The 6969-nt window shown below is 52.3% G+C and overlaps 1 protein-coding gene across 2 annotated transcripts in view; it reads left to right on the top strand.

The window, feature by feature from the left end:
- The window catches only part of CYTH1 (cytohesin 1), a 33137-nt gene that overhangs the window by 6903 nt on the left and 19265 nt on the right, over positions 1-6969 (top strand). The window lies entirely within an intron of this gene.

The raw sequence follows: 6969 nt of genomic DNA, 5'->3' as shown, positions 1-6969 counted from the left end.
CCCACAAACAAACCACCAAAGAAACCCAAACCAGTTGTCATGCAGTTGACTCAGCTTACAGCTAGCTACCCAGGTAGAGTTCTCAGTGCTGGAATTCAGGCGTAAGTCACCAGGCCTTTCTACCCCAGGCCCTGCTGGGTGGACCAAGCAAGCCCTTACTTGGCAGCCAAGTTCACTGACCGGAAGACAGGATGAGAAATCCCCTTGTTTGACAAGAGCTTTCTAATAGCCATTCTTTCACGGAGATGGGGTGGGGTTGGGGACAGATGTGGGCAGAGGTGGTGGCCATGTGCTCAAGGTCAAAACTGGTGGGGGCGGAGGCATGAGCTTCCTCCTCCTACAGTCCCTGGCTGCCTCTTGAGTTAACGAGGGGCTTAATAATAGGAACCAGCCGCTTTCTGAACAATGCAGACCTGTCCCTCACATCTTCCAGGTACTCCCATAGAGCCAGTAGGTGGGTTTGGGGCTACAAGAGCCTCAAGTGTTCATGGATTGACAGTGTGTTGGGAGGAGGCTGGCTGCATGTTCATTGAATTCTGGCCCAGGCCGTGTGTGTCAGCCATGTGAAAAGCTGTCAGGCTGCATGTTAACAGGTGGACGGGCCTGTTACTCTGTGGCACCCAGGACAGGCCCCATCCTCACTTCTGGGAATGGGGCTGGGCTAACACACTAGCCGTGGGCTCTTGGTGCAAGTGCTAGAAGAAATGATGGGGAGTTGACTCGTCACAGGCTGACTCTCTTGAGCAGTGACTGGGTGGGTGAGTCCCAGCAGCTTCCTGTTGCCCATGTTCTTGGTAGACAGGACCCCACCCTGCACGGGTTCCAGCTGGTGGTCGGCCTCAGTTTCTCCTCTGTTGCCCTTTACCTGGGTTTTAGATTCATTCTTGTCACCCTCCCTGTCTGAGAGGTCTGACCCCTGTAAACCTAACGTTGGCAGGGATGGAAATGTATCCTCTCAGTGAGAGCAAGAAAAGGGAGGAGTGAGTGTCTCAAGTCAGCCCCTTCCCCAGTCGTTGTCTCTTGGAATCCTTGACACCTCCCACCATACCCCCACCCCCCACTCCATCTGTGGCCCTACCTGTAATCCACAGATGCTTCTTATTTACCTGCAAAACCGAACTCACTGCCATTGAGTCGATTTTGACTCAGCAATACTGTAGGTTAGAGAGAACTGCCCCATGAGTTTCTTAGACTATAACTCTTTACAAGAGTAAAAAGCCTGGTTTTTCTCCCACTGGCTGTTGGTTTTGAACTGCTGACCTTGAAGATTGCAGGCCAGTGGATAATGACAACACTACCAGAGCCCTTCTTTACTGTGGTTTTCTTAGAATTTACCTGTATTTCCAGCAAGTGTTAGACCAGTGGTTCCCAAAGCAGGCAATATTGCCCGCTGCTTGGGCGCTGGAATGATGCAGGGGGCCGATGTTTTTAAGTGCCAGAGGGGCACTGAGTGATTTGTTGTTCTGAAAGTGGATGGTAGGCCAAATCTGTTTGGGAACCTGTGCCTTACACAGCTATTCTGCCCAAGTTATCTCCTGACCCTACTGATACTCTTCACAGCCTGGCCATCGTCCTTATGGTCCCCCAGGGTCTTCTGTTCTCATCCTGCATTTTAAGTGACCAGATTTCCTGTCATGTAGGCTATTTGTATCCCCCATACTAGACGCCATTGACCCACTAAAAGCCAAAACCCGCCCTGTTCAGAGAGCACTTGTCATTGTTGATGATGGCATCCAGGGTCACCATGAGCTGGCCTGGACCCCAGCCATGTGTCCCAGAATCCAGAGTTGGCAGTCCCTCCGTGGTCAGGTTTGGCACCCCTGCTGTGGGTCCACACAGCATCCTGTCCCCTCCTTACATCCACTGCCATTGAGCTCCTTCCTCACAGATTTCTGAGGTTCACAGGAGCGGGCAGCCTCTTGATTCTTCTGAGGAACAGCTGGTGGGGTTGAACCACCAACCTTGCCATTAACAGTCCAGTGCTAGCTGAAGCTCCTAATATTGTCCACCTCTCTAGATACCACCTGTGGGCATCTGTCCCTACTGCAGGGACCACCTTCTGCCATCAGGGAACGGGATGAACCAATGATAACACATAGGGGAAGATGAATCCCATTTGAAGAAGAAGGCAGGAAGCTGGGGTTTGTTGGGCACTTGTACCCCATTTCACATTACCCCCGTGGCACAGCGACAGATCTGAGACCTGGAGAGGTGCTGCACAGGCCAGCTCTCTTTCTAGAAGGTCAGGGTGTTTCGGCTGACCTGAGAGACAAGCGGTTTAGCTCCCCAGGCTACTCTGACAGGGTTAGATAGTTGGACCCCCAGGTGCACAGCAGCAGGTGCTGCAGGGCCCTGCCCACCCAGGCATCTGTCTGCAGGCTTTGGGCTGACTTCTTCATGAGAGCAGCCTATCCTGGCCCACACAGTGAGCCCAGGCTGCACTTCTCTTTCACTGTGTGCACACTGCCTGCGATGCCACCTTCAGTCTGGACCCCATTGGCCCCTCAAGGTGGTGAAGGACTAGGGGCTGGAGTTGGGGTAGAAGGCCTGCTCCACTGGGGTTCTGGGGGCTGGTGGCAAAGGCAGGCTGTGGCCTGAAAGGACTCCTGCAGCTCTGTCCCATCTTGCCCACGGGATCTAGCTGCACAGGTCACTTTGGTGACTGCTAAGCGGAAGCTGTCTGCAGAACTGCCGCCACTGTGTAACTGAGGAGCTGGTCACTGGGCTCTGCCAGGCTGGCCTTTGCTGACAGAGAGTAGACAGGAGTCCACCATGTGCTTCTGTACAGCCCCCTGGTGGAGCAAGGGGCCACTGCTCCTTTAAGACAATCCTCCTTTGTATGCCCAGCGTGGAGCCCGCTGCCTGCTGCCTGCTGCCTGCCTGCCGCCTTGAGCCACTGCCTGTGCTGAGATCTGCAGAGTCCCGGCCAGATAAAGAAGTCAATCGCTAGCAGCTGCCCTCCCGTGGCTCCCGGCACAATGGCCCCTTGTGGTTGCTGCCACTCTGATCCCTTCTTTAAACCCAAACCCTGGAAAAGAACGGCAGGGGCTTTGTCCCTGTGACTCCACGCAAGCTACCTTGCCTGTGCCCTCAGCAGGAGGGCTCCTTGGGCCTGGCCTCCTGCCTCTGCCAGGCCCCAAGCAAGGTGAGGGGGCTGCCAGCCACTGTGGGGAGCAGTCTTCACTCTCAGCCCTTTGTAAAGCCCAGGCTGGTGGAGGACGGCCTCCCCCCACTGCCAGGCTTTTACCGGTGGGCGGCAGCAGCACGTGGCTGCTGCCAGGGAGGGGGCGTTGTTTGCTGCTCCTCCATCTGGCCCAGGAGCCAAGCTGTCACAGTTTAACACTATTGATGACACCGAAAAGAAGCGACATGTCCTGTGTGTGACCGTGGGCCAGGTCTCCTACCTGGCATGGGTGGAACTGTGGGAGCCAATCCCAGCAGTCGCCCCCCACCCCCTTCTCCTTTCGGGGAGCGTTTTATCTCTGGAGAGTTTCTTTTGTCTCCTGGACAACATGGGAACGAGGGCTTGGGGGTTCACGGATCAGTTTCTGGGGCAGGAAAAAATACTGTTCTTACACTGCTTGGGTTGGCTTCCTCTCCTACAGCAGCATTCATTAGAGAACGGGAAGGAGAGTGAGCGCTGCCCTCCCTCCCCACCCCTGCCCAGTTCTTGGATGATTTGGTGGACCAAAAAGAAAGCTGCATTGTGACTCCTGGTTGCTAAGTGTGGACTGAAGCCATAACTTAGAAACCCCGTGGTCGGTGTCAGGAGCCGAGATCAGAAGAAATGTGAATAAGTGGTTTGTTCACTGGGGCCGCACGTTGGCCGGCAGCCGGTTCAGCCTGACGGCCGGCACAGAACAGGAGGCTGGGTGTTAACACTTTGATCTTCCATTTCCACTGGTAAATTACAGCCATCCATGCAAAGCAGATATTTCGAAGTTTAGGCCCCTCCATCTCCCCTCCAGAGACACACACCCCAGAAGCAGCCGCTCGTAGGGAACCTGTCGGGCTTCTCACCCCCTGTGGGGGCAGGGGCTGCCCAGGTCAAGGTCAGAGCTGGGTACGGATGAAGTTCATGCACAGCCATTCGCTTTCTTGCCCTGGCCATCTGGTTAGCTTTCCTGTAACCCAGGGTTCCTTGTACCTTGGACATCCCCAGAAATCGATATAGAGCACTGGTTTCTTGTGTGTCACCTATACCCAGCAGTCCTTCTTGCCTCCATTTTGTTAGAATATGGGCACCTGTCCTGGGCTCCCACAGCTCCCACCCACCTTCACCTGTGCCTCCGCTTTGATGCGGTCTGAGGAGTGAGCCCCAGTGCTGTTTTGGCCTGCCTTGCTCTACACTCTGTCCACAGCCGACTCTCAGGGTAGCAGAACAACTCAGAACAGTGCTGTTCAGAAGGCAAGCCATGCTCCCTGTGGGCCTGCTGTGGCCCCTGGCTCCAGTCCCCATTGTCATGGTCAGGTGGGCCCCATGTGGTCCCCTCTTTGGTACCTGGGCCTCTTCTGGGTTTGGTTTTTCCTGTTTGCAAATGACTTCCCTGTTGTTGCGAGAAGATGTCACTCTTTCAAAGGGACTTCCTGGGCAGGGGTGAGTACGAGATGAACCGTCTGAAATGATTTTTCATTGCCATCCTATATGTCTGGGAATTCTGGGGCAGAGGGGTTTTCATTTGGAACTAGGAGAGCCCCTCCTCGCTGTCCCTTGGCCACCTCACCGAGCCCATCTGCTGTGAGGGCTCTCCCTGCTCCGCCTGGACAGGTTGAGGGGCTTCTCCAGCTCCTAGTTGGCACTCTGTGAGTTTAGGAGCACAAGTGGGTGCTGAGTGGGTTGAGAGGCAATTCCAGTCACTCCTGTTTCCATTTCCCAGCCCTTTTGATCTGTGTTCCGCAAAAGTGCCCCAACTTTTTTTCTTCTAGGGGATGGGGTGGGGGCCACTTCGTTCCGAGTGCTCACTGCATTCTTTTCCCCGGTTGTGCCTTCTCAGTGTGCCGTGTATGTGTTTAAGTCCTCGTTATGTTTCAGTTGGGCATCCTAGTCATTGTGCCCACTTGTGCCCGGGCTTGTTTGTCCGTCCCCATCCTGCTCTCTCGTACACACGCCGAACGCTGGCCCCACCGCTGGGGAACCGGGCAGGGTGAGTGGAAGCTCCGTGCGTGGTGACTGGTGCCCAGTGAGGCTTTGGCAGGTATTGGAGCAAGACCCTTCGTTGCTGCAGGGCCCTGCCTGCAGGGTCCCACCTGCAGTTTACCTTCTAGACTAGTGGGTCTCAACCTTCCTCATGCCGCGACCCTTTCATACAGTTCCTCATGTTGTGCTGATCCCCCCAACCATAAAATTATTCTCGTTGCTACTTCATAACTGTAATTTTGCTACTATTATGAATCATCATGTCAATATCTGATATGTAGGATGTATTTTCATTGTTACAAATTGAACATCATTAAAGCATAGTGATTCATCACAAAAACAATATGTAATTATATATTGTGAAATATTTATTTCTGATGACAAATAAATGAAATTTTGTCTTGAAGCATGGTGTAGCATGGTTAATAGTCTTCACGCCGGGTACTTGTATGTGGGCTGATCTGCATGTTGGCGGATCTGCATGTGGACGGACCCTCCTGGAGACAGAGGAGCGGTGTTTCGGTTCCTAAGACCATTGGAAATATGTATTTTCCGATGGTCTTAGGCAACCCCTGTGAAAGGGTCATTCGACCCCAAAGGGGTTGAGACCCACAGGTTGAGAACTGCTGTTCTAGAAGGTACTTACACTTCCTCCGCTGGCTCCCTCTCCTGTGCCTTTTGTGTTGGAGGTCTGTGTCTTTTTGTTGTTGTTCTTTTACTCTGTGTGTGTTTAATTAGTGTCTTGGAAAGGAGGTTTGCAGATGCTAATTGGATTTTATGATGCAGGAACTGAAGTATGACCTTTTAGAAGAGATATTCTGTGACTGTCAGAATTGTGGGGTGCTTAGACCCTGAGAGTAGGAGCGCTGGTGTCGAAGTGAGTTATGTATTGGGCTGCTAACCACAAGATCTGCAGTTCGAACCCACCAGCCACTCTGCAGGAGAAAGATGAGACTTTACACTCTCAGAGTCAACTGGATGGCAGGGAGCTTGGTGTTTAAGACCCTGAGAGGAAGCAGCCAGACAGACCCAGTGCCCCAGGATCAAGGTCAGCTTCTCGTGGTCAGCGGTGGGCTTGAGGGGCACTCCTTGTCCTTGGTGCTTTTCTACCCACCTTGTTAGGAGGATCTGGAGTTTTATCTGAGTTCTGTTTGGAGAGAGCCTCCTTGATGACCCGAGGAAGCCAGTTTTGTCACTTAACATCAAAGATCAGTCATGGATTATCTCCGCACCCCTGCCACTGGGTCACTCCCATCTCCGAGTGACCCTCTAGTCACAGTAGACCTGCTGTGTGGAGTTTCAGATACTGAAGATCTCCATAGGAGTAGCAGCCTCATTGTTCTCCTGCAGAGCAGCTGGTGGATTTGAACCTCCGGCCCTGTGGCTAGCAGCCTAACCCACTGCACTGGTTGGGCTCCCTTCCCATGAGAAAGTTGCTTTCTTTCTTTCTTTCTTTCTTTCTTTCTTTCTTTCTTTCTTTTTTTCATTAAAAGATCATTTTATTGCAGGCTCTTACAGCTCTTATAACAATCCATACATCCATACATCAATTGCATTTTTGTACATATGTTGCCATCATTTTCTTTTTTTTAATCATTGTATTGGGAGCTCATACAACTCTTATTACAACCCATACACCAATTGCGTAAAGCACATTTGTATACATTCTTACCCTCATCATTCTCAAAGCATTTACTCTCCACTTAAGCCCCTGGCATCAGCTCCTCATTCCCCTCCTCCCCCCTCCCTCATGAACCCTTGATAATTTATAAATTATTATTATTTTGTCCTATCTTACACTGTCTGATGTCTCCCTTCACCTACTTTTCTGT

This window comes from Echinops telfairi, unplaced genomic scaffold (assembly GCF_000313985.2).
Source record: "Echinops telfairi isolate 266 unplaced genomic scaffold, ASM31398v2 ScPeMD7_7458;HRSCAF=8496, whole genome shotgun sequence".
Taxonomy (NCBI): domain Eukaryota; kingdom Metazoa; phylum Chordata; class Mammalia; order Afrosoricida; family Tenrecidae; genus Echinops; species Echinops telfairi.
The sequence above is the reverse complement of the archived record's forward strand: the minus strand, read 5'-3'. Positions and strand labels throughout refer to the sequence as shown.